The sequence below is a fragment of the Eptesicus fuscus genome, chromosome 3 (genome assembly GCF_027574615.1).
Source record: "Eptesicus fuscus isolate TK198812 chromosome 3, DD_ASM_mEF_20220401, whole genome shotgun sequence".
NCBI lineage: Eukaryota > Metazoa > Chordata > Mammalia > Chiroptera > Vespertilionidae > Eptesicus > Eptesicus fuscus.
In genome coordinates, this window is record NC_072475.1 from 106,089,489 (window position 1) to 106,104,412 (window position 14,924).

The following is a 14,924-nucleotide window of genomic DNA, read 5'->3' on the forward strand; positions in this document are numbered from 1 at the left end:
CAGCAATACAAGAAATGCTAAAGGGACTGCTGTAAAAAGAAGAAAGAGAAAGGCAAGAAGAAACACAAACGTTAAGGAAAAATATGACAACAAACATGTACTTGTCAATAATAACATTAAACATAAATGGATTAAATGCACCAATCAAAAGACATAGGGTGGCTGAATGGATAAGAAAACATGACCCATATATTTGCTGACTGCAAGAGACCCAGCTCAGAACAAAGGATTCACACAAACTGAGAGTGAAGGGATGGAAAAACATTTTTCAGGCCAATGGAAATGAGAAAAAAGCTGGGATTGCGATACTTATATCTGATAAAAATAGACCTCAAAGAAAAGGCCATAACAAGAGATAAGGAAGGCCCCATCATAATACTAAAGGGAGCAATTCAACAAGAAGATATAACTCTGGTAAACATATATGCACCCAATACAGGAGCACCCAAATACATAAAACAACTTCTGGAAGATATCAAGGGAGAGATTGATAACAATGCAGTCATAGTAGGGGACTTTAATACCCCACTGACACCACTGGATAAATCAACTAAACAAAAAATCAGCAAAGAAACAGCAATCCTAAATGACACACTAGATCAGATGGACTTAATTGACATCTTTAGAACATTCCACCCCAAAGCTACAGAATATACATTCTTCTCCAGTGCACATGGAACATTTTCAAGGATAAACCACATTTTAGGACACAGGCAAAGTCTATTCAAATTCAAGAAGACAGAAATCATATCAAGCACCTTCTCAGATCACAATGGCATAAAACTGGAAATCAACTACAATAAAAACAATCTAAAAAAATCAAACACTTGGAGACTAAATAGCATGCTATTAAACAATAACTGGGTTACCAGAGAGATCAAAGAAGAAATAAAAAACCTCATGGCAACAAATGACAATAACAACACAACAATCCAAAATCTATAGGACACAGTGAAAGCAGTCTTGAGAGGGAAGTTCATAGCTCTACAAGCCTACTGCAAAAAAACAAGTAACAATGGTAATAAATTATCTAACCCTACAACTCAAAGAGTTAGAATGAGAGCAACAAGAAAAGCCCAGTGTAAGCAGAAGGAAGGAAATAATAAAGATCAGAGCGGAGATAAACGACATAGAGACCAAAGAAACAATACAAAAGATCAACAAAACCAAGAGCTCGTTCTTTGAAAGGATAATCAAGATTGATGAACCTCTAGCCAGGCTCACCAAGAAGCTAAGAGAGAGAACCCAAATCAACAAAATCAGAAATAAAAGAGGAGAAATAACAACAGACCCCACAGAAATACAAAGGATTGTTAAAAAATATTATGAACAACTCTACTCCAACAAACCAGACAAACTGGATTAAATGGACATATTCCTAGAAAAATACAACCTTCCAAAACTCAATCAGGAAGAATCCAAAAACCTCAATAGGCCAATAACTATGGAAGAAATTGAAGCAGTCATTAAAAAGCTTCCAGCAAATAAAAGCCCAGGGTCAGACGGCTACACAGGGGAGTTTTATCAAACATTCAAGGAAGAACTAAAACCTATCCTCCTCAGACTACTCCAAAAAATTCAAGAGGAAGGAACACTTCCAAGCTCCTTCTATGAAGACAGCATCACCCTAATACCAAAACCAGATAAAGACAATACAATGAAAGAGAATTACAGGCCAATATTCCTCATGAACATAGATGCCAAAATCCTCAACAAAATTCTAGCAAATTGGATCCAGCAATACATCAGAAAGATCATACACCATAACCAAGTAGTATTTATCCCAGGAATGCAAGGATGGTACAATATCCGCAAATCAATAAACGTGATACATCACATAAACAAATTGAGAGTTAAAAACCACATAGTCATATCAATTGATGCAGAAAAAGCATTTGACAAATTCCAACACCCATTTTTGATAAAAACTCTCAGCAAGGTGGGAATAAAAGAATCATACCTCAACATAATAAAAGCCATATATGACAAACCGACAGCCAACATCATACTCAATGGGCAAAATCTAAAACCATTTCCCCTAAGAACAGGAATAAGACAGGGATGCCCACTTTAACCATTCCTGTTCAACATAGTACTAAAAGTACTAGCCATTGCGATTAGACAAGAAGAAGAAATAAAAGGCATCCAAATTGGAAAAGAAGAAGTAAAACTGTCCTTATTCGCAGATGACATGATACTGTACATAGAAAACCCTAAAGACTCCATAAAAAAATTATTAGACTTAATAAATGAATTTGGCAATGTAGCAGAATACAAAATTAATGCCAAGAAATTTATGGCATTTCTATACACCAACAGTGAACTTACAGAAAGAGAGACTAAGAAAGCAATCCCATTTACCATCGCACCAAAAAAAATTAAGATACCTAGGAAGAAACTTAACCAAGGAGGTAAAAGACCTCTACTCAGAAAACTACAAGACATTGAAAAAAGAGATAAAGGAAGACATAAATAGATGGAGAGCATACTGTGTTCATGGATTGGTAGAATCAACATCATTAAAATGTCCATACTACCCAAAGCAATCTATAGATTCAATGCACTCCCCATTAAAATACCAACGGCATATTTCACAGACCTAGAAAGAATTCTCCAAAAATTCATCTGGAATAAAAAAAGATCCCGAATAGCCTCAGCAATCCTGAGAAAGAAGAATAAAGTAGGAGGGATCTCACTACCAGATTTCAAGCTGTATTACAAAGCCACTGTTCTCAAAACAGCCTGGTACTGGCATAAGAACAGGCATATAGACCAATGGAATAGAATAGAGAACCCAGAAATTGACCCAAACCACTATGCTCAATTAATATTTGACAAAGGAGGCAAGAGCATACAATGGAGTCAAGACAGTCTCTTCAATAAATGGTGTTGGGAAAATTGGACAGGTACATGCAAAAAAAATGAAACTAGACCACCAACTTACACCATACACAAAAATAAACTCAAAATGGATAAAGGACTTAAACATAAGATGGGAAACCATAAAAATACTAGAACAATCCACAGGCAGAGAAATCTCAGACATATGCCAAAGCAAATGCTTCACTGATACCACTCCTAGGGCAATGGAAACTAAAGAGAAAATAAACAAATGGGACTACATCCAAATAAAAAGCTTTTGCACAGCAAAAGAAACCATCAACAAAACAACAAGAAAGCCCACTCTATGGGAGAGCATATTTGCAAATGTTACCACTGATAAAGATTTAATCTCTAACATCTACAGGGAACTTATACAACTTAATAAAAGGAAGATAAATGATCCAATAAAAAAATGGGTAACAGATCTAAATAGAATATTTTCAAAAGAAGACAGAAGGAAGGCCAAGAGACATATGAAAACATGCTCAAAGTCACTAATTATCCGAGAGATGCAAATCAAAACAACAATGCGGTACCATCTCACACCTGTCAGAATGGCTATCATAAACAAATCAACAAACAACAAGTGCTGGTGAGGATGCGGAGAAAAAGGAACCCTCGTGCTCTACTGGTGGGAATGCACACTGGTGCAGCCACTGTGGAGAACAGTATGGAGTTTCCTCAAAAAAATAAAAATGGAACTCCCATTTGATCCAGTAATCCCACCCCTAGGAATATATCCCAAGAAAACAGAAATACCAATCAGAAAGGATATATGCACCCCTATGTTCATAGCAGCACAATTTATAATAGCTAAGATTTGGAAACAGCCTAGGTGCCCATCAGCAGATGACTGGATCAGAAAACTATGGTACATCTACACAATGGAATACTATGCTGCCATAAAAAAGAAGAAGTTCTTACCATTTGCAGCAACCTGGATAGAACTGGAGAGCATTATGCTAAGTGAAATAAGCCAGTCAATGAAAGAAAAATACCACATGATCTCACTCATTTATGGATAATAAAGAATATTATAAACTGATGAATGAAAAGATAGATACAAAGGCAGTAAAGCATCAAACAGACTGTCAAATTACAGCGGGAAGATTAGGGAGAGGTGGGGGAGATAAGAGATCAACCAAAGGACTTGTATGCATGCATATAAGCATAACCAATGGACGCAAGACACTGAATGGTGAGGGCATGTATGGGAGTGGGTGGGTGGGGCAATGGGAAGATATGTACACATATAATACCTTAATAAAAAAATGGAAAAAAGAATCAACCAATGAATGCATAACTAAGTGGAACAACAAATCAATGTTTCTCTCTTCCTCTCTAATCAATTAATTAAAAATTATTTTTTAAAGAATACCTTTGCCTGGCTGGTGTGGCTCAGTGGTTGAGCATCAACTCATGAACCAAGAGGTCACCAGTTCAATTCCGTCACGGTACATGCCTGGGTTTTGGGCTTGACCCCCCAGTAGGGGGCAGCAGGAGGCAGCCAATCGATGTTTCTCATCAATGTTTCTATCTATCCCTCTTCCTCTCTCTCTAAAAATCAATAAAAACATATTTTAAAAAATAAAATTTAAAAATACCTTTAAGTTCCTAGTTAAATATTATGAGGTTGGGGCACATATAAGGTTAATACAAAAGAAAATACTAGGGTGATGCTAAAGAGATATTGTAAGGCAGCATGTGTATACCGGTACATGAAAATTCAATGTAGAGACCATAAGAGGAGCTAGTGATGGAAAGAAGGCACAGGAGAGTTTCTGAGGTACTAATAACATTTAATTTTTTTTTTCATCAGAGTTAATAAATGTGTTCAATTTGAGAAAATTCAACAAGAAGTGTTTTTTATCTGTACCCTTTTATATGCATTTTGTAATCCAATTTAAAAAGTGAACTAAATTTTTTAAAAAAAATCTCAGGCCCTTGACAGTCTGCTGAACTGAACTGTGAGTCCTTGCAGGGATGATAATATTTTATATATCACTGAAACACAGACAAGCAAATACCTGGTGCAAAAATTCTGGAGCTGAAATGCTTAAGAAGGAGAAAGGAATATGGGGAAATAAAGGGAAAAGGAAGGTGGATAAGATAGAGGGGGGGAAAGTATGAGGAGATAATATGGAGGGCAATTAATATGAAACAATGTTCTCTGACAGAATCAACTAAAAAAATACTGAGTATTTATTCTTTATTTACTTTAGTCCCCAAATTAAGATAGGTTAGGAAGATAGCTTACTTAAAAGGATTAAAAATGGCGACAGATTCTGAGGCCTGAAGTCACCATCCCTCCGGGCAAGCACCCAGGGTGCCTCAGCTCCAGTGAATGCCTGGGTCTTGGCACTGGGAATGCCCACGTGGGTTACACACACTGCTCCACGTGTGCCCCGGGTCACTGTAGCCTTACCCACAGGGCATTCTGGTTCTCTGTTCTCTGTGTCTGTACTTCTTGGTGTCTGTTTCCTAGCGAGATTGGGCACTCAGTGCATTGGCCTCTCCTTCCATCCCCTGGGTAGAGCATCCATGACCATGTATCCTGGGCTCAAGGTGGCCATGGCCGTAAATTCTCTCACACATGGCTGGTGGCCTTGGGCCTGTGGTGGTGCAGACACCAATCTGGTGCTTCCCACTGTTAATTTATTGTCCAGAAATTTAACTCTAACTAGTGAGAGTTGTTGACTTTTACTTTGTGATTCCTTCACATCCTCAGAGGATGTTCTCTACTCTCTGTGTCTCCTATGGCCTAGTGTCCACCTAGTCTCCCAACAGACGGTGCCGCACTGGTTCCTGGTTACTTCCACTGCCCCCCACACTCGTCACCATGTCTTCTGTCCTGGGCCTGTTGGCATCTGTTTTCTCTGACAATAAACATCTGTTCTGACCCCTAAAAAAAAAAAAATGGCGACAGAGTAAGTGGAAGCTACACTGACACTCTCCCAGGACCAAACTAGAAATATAAATACAATACAGAAAAACCATCCTGAAAAATCCACTGAAGGTTAGGTGAAGAGAACCCTGATAACCAAGGATGGAAAGTGGAGACCACATAGAGACTGGTAGAAACTGTGGAAGACAAGAAAAGGATAGCCAGGCTCCCACAGACAGCAGCTGAAGGTCCAGAGGGACATCTCAGCTGTGGGGGGTTCCCATGAGAGCTCTGGGCTCTAAACCCCAAGCTGGGATCCCCAGCCCAGAGTAACAGAACTGAGAAAGGTGTTCACATAACACCTGGCTATGAAAAACACCAGGGTTGCTATCTGCCAGCCAAAAACAAATGGAAATGCACACACCATCTTAAAGGGCCAACACACAAAATTTTTAGTGCAGGCATTCACCTTGGGCTCTACCAGAGGTAAGACAGAATGGACCTGTGTGATGAGAGTCTAGGATTGCGGGCTCTGAAGGCATCCACCCTGGTATCCTGTGCTGAATCATTCCTCATGCTGCAGAGGACATCTTTCTCCTACTGATCTTTACTATCCAGGTGGTTTTGGCCTGGGGGAAAGGCAGTCGCCACACCCTGGTGAAAGAACTCTCTCCCCACCTTATGGTCCATAGACTAAGGCAAATCAAGACTGATAACAATCAGACTGAAGGCAGAGGAAGATCTCTGGGGTCTTTGAGGCTTTGCATGACTTCCTTCTGGGCTTGGTATTAGGAAAAGCAGACCCTGTTGCACATCTAGATTCTTTTCAAAGGCATCCAGCCTCAGCAGAGGGAGCCACAAGCTGTGGATTGCTGAAATCCCCAAGCAGGGTACTCAGGGCAATTCAGAAACAACATCTGACATTGTCCTGCACTAGAGATTGGGAGACCTAGCAGATCTACCTAATACATAGACACAAACCCAAACAGGAAGCCAAAATTGGGAGAGAAAAAAAAAAAACAAACAAACAACCCCCAAATGAAAGAACAAGGGAATTCTCCAGAAGAAGAGATAAATGAAATGGAGATAAGAAACTTATCTGATATCGAGTTCAGAATAATGATGGAAAAAATGCTCTACAGCATTAGAAAAGATATAGTAATTGTGAAAAAAGAACAGTCAGAAATAAAGAATGACATAGCACTAATAAAGAACACATTGGAAGGAACACACACTACATTAGGGGAAGTTAGGGATTGGATCAGTGAATTAAAAGACAGGGTAAAAAAATCACTCCATCAGAGAAACAAACAAACAAACAAAAAAAACAATTAAAAAAACAGGAGGACAGCTTAAAGGAGCTGTGGGACAACATGAAATATAACAATATTCACATAATATGTGTGCCAGAAGGGAAAGAAAGAGGGAAAGGAATAGAGAACATGTTTGAAGAAATAATGGCAGAAAACTTCCCTAGCCTGGTAAAGGAAAAAGTCATACAAGTTCAGGAGGCACAGAGAGTCCCACGCAAGAAGAACCCAAACAGACCCACACTCAGACCCACACATTTAATCATAATTAAAATGCCAAAAATTAAAGACAAAGAGAGAATCTTAAAGACAGCAAGAGAAAAGAAAATACCTACAAAGGAGCTCCCAAAAGGCTATCAGCTGATTTATAAACAGAAACTCTACAGGCCAGAAGGGAATGGCATGAAGTACTCAAGGTAATGGAAAACAAGGATCTGAAACCAAGATTACTATATCAAGCAAGGCTATCATTCAAAATAGATGGTCAAATAAAGAGCTTCCCAGAAACAAAAAAAGACTAAAGGAGTTCATCACCACCAAACTAGCACTGCAAGAAATGCTAAAGGGCCTGCTGAAATGACAAGAAGAAACACAGAGAGAGAAACCTAGGCATATAGAATTAAAATGGCAATAAATAAGTACCTATCAATAATAAACTTAAATATAAATGGATAAAATGATCCAATAAAAAGACATAGGATGGCTGAATGGATAAGAAAACATGATCCATATATATGCTGTCTACAAGAGACCCACCTCATAACAAAGGACTCACACAGACTGAAAATGAAGGGTTGGAAAAATATTTTTCAGGCAAATGGAAATGGAAAAAAAAAGCTGGGGTTGCAAAAATCATATGTGACAAAATAGACCTCAAAGTGAAGGCCATAATAAGAGATAAGGAAGGCCACTTTATAATACTAAACAGATCGATACAACAAGAGGATATAACTCTCGTAAACATATATGCACCCAATACAGGAACACCCAAATACATTAAAAAAAAACAAACAAACTTCTGGGAGATATCAAGAGTGAGATTGACAGCAATACAATCATAGTAGGGGATTTTAATACCCCACTGACATCACTAGATAAATCTTATAGACAAAAAAATCAACAAAGAAACAAGCCTAAACGACTCACTAGATCAGATGGAACTGATCTTCAGAACATTACATTCTTCTCAAGTGCTCATGGGACATTTTTACAGATAGACCACATATTAGGACACAGGCAAAGTCTCTTCAAATTTAAGAAGATTAAAATCATATCAAGTATCTTCTCAGATCACAATGGCATAAAATTAGAAATCAACTACAATAAAAAAACAGAAAAAGACAATTTAAAAAAATCAAACACATGGAGGCTAAATAGCATGCTATTAAACAATGACTGGGTTACCAAAGAGATCAAAGAAGAAATTTTAAAAATCCTGGAAACAAATGACAATGAAAACACAACATCCAATATCTATGGGACACAGTGAAAGCAGTTCTGAGAGGGAAATTCATAAGACTACAGGCCTACCTCAAAAAACAAGAAAAACTGGAAATAAATTATCGAACCCTACAACTTAAAGAATTAGAAAGAGAGCAACAAGAAAAGCCCAGGGTAAGTAGAAGGAAAGAAATAATAAAGATCAGAGCGGAAATAAATGACATAGAGATTTAAAAAAAAATCAAAACAATAAAAAAAAATCAATAGAACCAAGAGCTGTTTCTTTGAATGGATAAACAAGATTGATAAACCTTTAGCCAGGCTTACCAAGGACCCAAATAAACAAAATCAGAAATGAAAGAGGTGAAGTAACAACTGACCCCACAGAAATACAAAGGATTGTAAAAAAAAAAAACAACACAAAGAAAACTATGAACAACTCTATTTCAACAAACTAGACAACGTAGATGAAATGAACATATTCCTAGAAAAATACAATCTTCCAAAACTCAATCAAGAAGAATAAAAAAAATCTAAATAGCCTGATAACTATGGATGAAATTGAAGCAGTAATTAAAAAAAAAAAAAAACTTCCAGCAAACAAAGGCCCTGGTCCAAACAGCTTCACAGGGAAGTTTTACCAAACATTCAAAGAAGAACTAAAACCTAACCTCCTCAAAATATTCAAGAGGAAGAAATACTTTCAAGCTCTGTTTATGAGGCCAGCATTACCCTAATCCCAAAATCACATAAAGACACTAAAAAGAAAGAGAAATACAGGCCAATATCCCTGATGAACATAGATGCTAAAAATCCTCAACAAAATTCTAGCAAGTCGGATCTAGCATTACATTAGAAAGATCATACACCATAACCAAGTGAGATTTATTCCAGGAATGCAAGGCTGGTACGATACCCACAAATCAATAAACATTATACATCACATAAACAAACTGAAAGACAAAAATCACATGGTCATTTCAATTGATGCAGAAAAAGCATTCAACAAAATTCAACACCCTTTCTTGATAAAAACTCTCAGCAGCGTAGGAATAGAGGGATCATACCTCAACATAATAAAAACCTTATATGACAAACCTACAGTCAACATCATACTCAATGGGCAAAACCTTAAACCATTTCCCCTAAGACCAGGAAAAGACAGGGATGTCCACTTTTACCACTCATGTTCGACATAGTACTGGAAGTGCTAGCCATAGTGATCAGAGAAGAAGAAGACATAAAAGGCATCCTAATTGGAAAAGAAGAAGTAAAACCATAATTATTTTCAGCTGACATGATATTGTGCATAGAAAACCCTGAATACTCCATCAAAAAACTACTTGATTTAATAAATGAATTTAGCAAAATACCAGGATACAAAATTAACAACCAGAAATCTATGGCATTTTTATACACTAACTAAAGGCCCGGTGCACGACATTCATGCACTGGGGGGCAGAGGGGTCCCTCAGCTGGCCTGCACCCTTGCACAATCTGGGACCCCTCAGGGGATGTCTGCCTGCCAGGGGGCAGCTTCTGAATTGAGCATCTGCCCCCTGGGGGTCAGTGCACATCATAGCAACCGGTTGTTCCACTATTTGGTCGATTTGCATATTAGCCTTTTATTATATAGGATAATGAACTCACAGAAAGAGAAACTAAAAAAAAAAATACCATTTACCATTGCAATAACAAAATTAAGGTACCTATGAATAAACTTAACTAAGGAGACAAAAGACCTGTACTCTGAAAACTATGGGACGTTGAAAAAAGAGATAGAAGAAGATATAAACAAGTGGAAGAATATACCATGTTCATGGATTGGTAGAATCAACATCATTAAAATGTCCATACTACCAAAAGCAATCTATAGATTCAACGCAATCCCCACTAAAATACCAATGGCATATTTCATAACCCTGGAACAAACTCTCCAAAAATGTATATGGAATAAAAAAAAAAAAACCTAAGTCCTAACCAGCTTGGCTCAGTGGATAGAGCATCAGCCTGTGGACTGAAGGATTCTGAGTTGGATTCCAGTCAAGGGCACAGGCCTAGGTTGCGGGCTTGGTCCCCAGTAGGGGGTGTGCAGGAAGCAGCGGATCAATGATTCTCTCTGATCATTAATATTTCTGTCTCCCTCTCCCTTCCTCTCTGAAATAATAAAAAATATACATATATTTTTTTAAAAGTCCCCAAATAGCTGCAGCAATCCTGAGAAAAAAAGAATAAAGTTGGAGGGATCACAATACCAGACATAAAATTATATTACAAAGCCACTGTTCTCAAAACAGCATGGTACTGGCACAAGAACAGACACATAGACCAATGGAACAGAACAGAGAACCCAGAAATCGACCCAAACCATTATGCTCAATTAATATTTAACAAAGGAGGCAAGAATATACAATGAAGTCAAGACAGTCTCTTCAATAAATGGTGTTGGGAAAATTGGACAGATACAAGCAAAAAAAAGGAACTTGATCACCAACTTACTTCATTCACAAAAATAAACTTAAACTGGATAAAAGACTTAATCATAAGACAGGAAACCATAAAAATCTTAGAAGAATACATAGGCAGCAAAATATCAGATACTAGAGGCCCAGTACACAAATTCGTGCATGGGTGGGGTCTGGCTGGCCCAGCCCCAATCGGGGCAGATTGGGGCCAGGTCTGTCAGGAGGAGGAGTTGGCAGGAGGTTGGCTGGCCGGCCCGCCCAATCGGGGCTCGATCAGGGCTGGGCCAGCTGGGGTGAGGGGCCACGGGCGATTGGCCAGTGGGCCCCGTCCCTGACTGGGTGGTAGGGCTGATTTGGGGTCAGTGGCTGGGGGAGGGGCTGTGGGAGGTTGGCCTGCCAGCCCCACCCATGATTGGTGTGGGGTGAGGGGCAATCAGGGGCAGAGCTGGCTGGGGAGAGGGGCCGCAGGCTGATCGGGGTGGTGGGGGCTGATTGGAGGTGGGGCCAGCCAGGAGGAGGGGCTGCGGGAGGTTGGCCGGCCGGCCCCACCCCCTGATCGGTCTAGTTTGTTGGCCACAGTGGGCGTCATAGCAACCAGTCATTATGGTCGTTACGGCGTTCTTGTCGCTGGCTTTTCATATATATAGATAGCTCGTAGAAATATGTTTACTAACACATCTCCTAGGTCAATGGAAACGAAGGAGAAAATAAACAAATGGGACTACATCAAAATAAAAAGCTTCTGCACAGCAAAAGAAACCATCAACAAAACAATAAGAAAACCCACTGCTTGGGAGAACATATTTGCCAATGTGACATCTGATAAGGGTTTAATCTCCAAAATTTATAGGGAAAGAGGATATAGAAGGACAAGGGACAAATGAAAAAATGCTCAGACACTAATCATCCAAGAGATGCAAATTAAAACGACAATAAGTTACCATCTCACACCTGTCAGAATGGCTATCATGAACAAATCAACAAACAACAAGTGCTGGCAAGGATGTGGAGAAAAGGAGAAAAGGGAACCCTCGTACACTGCTGGCAGGACTACAGACTGGTGCAGCCACTGTGGAAAACAACATGGAGTTTCCTCAAGAAATTAAAAATAGAACTCCCATTTGACCAAGTAATCCCACTTCTAGGAATATATCCCCAAGAATCAGAAACACCAATCAGAAGGAACATATGCATCCAAATGTTCACAGCAGCACAATTTACAATAGTGAAGATTTGGAAACAGCCTAAGTGCCCATCAGCAGATGAGTGGATTAGAAAACTGTGGTACATCTACACAATGGAATACTACGCTGCTGTAAAAAAGGAAGAACTCTTACCATTCGCAACAGCATGGATGGACATGGAGAGCATTATGCTAAGCAAAATCAGCCAGTCAGAGAAAGACAAGTCTCACATGATCTCACTCATTTGTGGAATATAATCAACAGCATAAAGTGATGAACAAAAATAAATCCAGAGACAGAGAAGCATCAAAGAGACCGTCAAACCTCAGAGGGAAGGCAGGGGTGGTGGGGTGTAAGAGAGCAACCAAAGGACTTGTATGCATACATATAAGCATAACCAATGGACACAGACACTAGGTGGGTGATGGCATGTGCTGGGGGGTGGGAGTGGCCGGGAAGAGGTCAATGGGGGAAAAAGGAGACATAAGATAATGCTTTAAATAATAAAGCATTTTTTTTAAAGCACATGTATATTTAAGGTTGACATTGCTGAAGGAGATCATGCACAATTTTTAATGTTACTAGACAATGCAAAATTATTTTCTAAAAGAGAATAAAATTGTTTGCAATGTGAGTAGAATATAAGAAATCCTATCAATCCTATCTTTTCTAAGTACTTGATTTTGTTGGAATTTTATATAGTTGACAAATTGGCCCACAAAAATTGTATCTTGTAAATTGTAGTTTGCTTTTCTGACCAATTTATTAGGTTGAGAAGATTTTTTGTTTATTGATATTTTACTTTGAGAAGGCTAAAAGGGGCTAATTCCAATGTAACCCTGATATTTAGGGGATAGTAATCTGAATCCATGTCAGCAAGCTCAGTGTACATTCTTGATAACCTATAATTCAGTCACTACCTCCTTCCCAGATACTGGTCTTGCAGAACCTGTTACTGTGAACAGTGCACTGCCCCGGAGGGAGGGTTATTAATGCTGGCGCCAGGCCAGACCATCAGATATGGCCTGGAGATCCCCAACACCTGGGGGCCTTCTTGCAAGGCCCACGAAAAGGACCGGAAGCATAATCCATGTTTGCGGGACAAAGACCACAGGGAGATATAAAGGAAAGCCCCATGCATGTTCCTTCACTCAGATTTGGAAGGCTGTTCCCTGAGTCCACCAGTGTATTAAACAGTGTCCCTCCTCTTCTTTAAGGCTGCACTTGGTTTTCTTTGGTCTTCTGCAACAACTTCATCTTTTGTTAGTATCTATTCATGTCTTTGCCCATTTTGCTTTTGGGTTGTTTTTCTCTTCTAAGTTGATTTGCAGTTCCTATATATTCTGCTTGCTAATCCAGTATCAGTTATTTATGTTGCAATATCTTCTCCCAATTTTCAATTTATATTTTTACTTTTAAAAATAATGCCTTTTAATTAATTTTAATTTTTTTTAAAAAAGAAAGAAACTTTTAATTTTCATTTTTGCCCAGGAGATTCATACTATGGAAAGAGTTATCTCCATCCCTAGATGCTATAAGATAAATAAGAACTCCCTCTCTCTCTCTCTCTCTACATTTCTCCCAACAAAACACAAAGAGGGTGAGATTTGGAGAGTCATATTCCTACCAATGAGCAATTGTATACTCTTATATTTGAACCACAGCAGGTGAGAGGGACAGCTGGGAAAGGAACTGAATTTTCACACCATATTCAACACATAAAAATAAATTGCTCTGAGCTCTACAAGATAAATCTTCTTTATCCTAATTTATAATCACTCACACAACTTGTTACAAACCTTTAGCATTCATCCTCCTGTGTAGAATGATGGGCTTTGGAACAAGTGGTCAAGACATCTGATCCTCTCCTTCCCGCTGTCACTAGCTTAATATGTAATTTGGGAGCTTTGATTCTTCATCTGTAAGAACAAGTTAAGGGCTATTGAACATCTATCTATATATATAAAAGCCTAAGAGACCATTACGACCGGTCAACTGAACGACAGGTCGACCGGTCGCTATGACATTCACTGACCACCAGGGGACAGAGGTTCAATGCAGTGCCCTACCATAGCCAACCTCCCGTGGCCAGCCCACCTCCCATGGTCCCTCCCCCTGGCCAGCAGGCCCAAATGGCCCCGATCAGGCCTGATAGCAGGCCAAGCCGAGGGACCCCACCTGTGCATGAATTCATGCACTGGGCCTCTAGTATTAAATAAGAGAAATAAGGTAACATATACAAAAGCTCTGTGCAAACTAATCCTATATAATAAAAGGCTAAGATGCAAATAGACGGAACAGCAGAACAACCGAACAACCAGTCGCTATGACGTGCACTGACCACCAGGGGGCACGTGCGGAACATGGCAGGCATCGGCCGTGGCAGTATGGTGAAGCAGGTGAGCAGAGGCTCCAGACTAAGGCAGGGCACTGGTTGCTGTCATCGGGGCAAGCCTCTGGTGGTTACTGAAAATTCTTTGCTCCCACGTGCCGTGGTCCCACCAGCAGGCACTCACACCAACTGCAGGCACTGGAATTGCCACTCACACCCACTGCTGGTGCCTTGCGCCGACCCCAATTGCCCCTGAGGGTTTCTCTACCTCCCCCTGCTCCTGAGCAGCAACTGGTGCTGCAGCCGCTGCTCGCACCCGCTGCTGGCACCAGCCCCAATTGCTCCATGCCATCAGCGGGTGCAAGCGGGACTGGTGCCATCAGCGCGTGGGAGTGGCAGCATTGGGAGCGGGGCTGCCAGCAGACA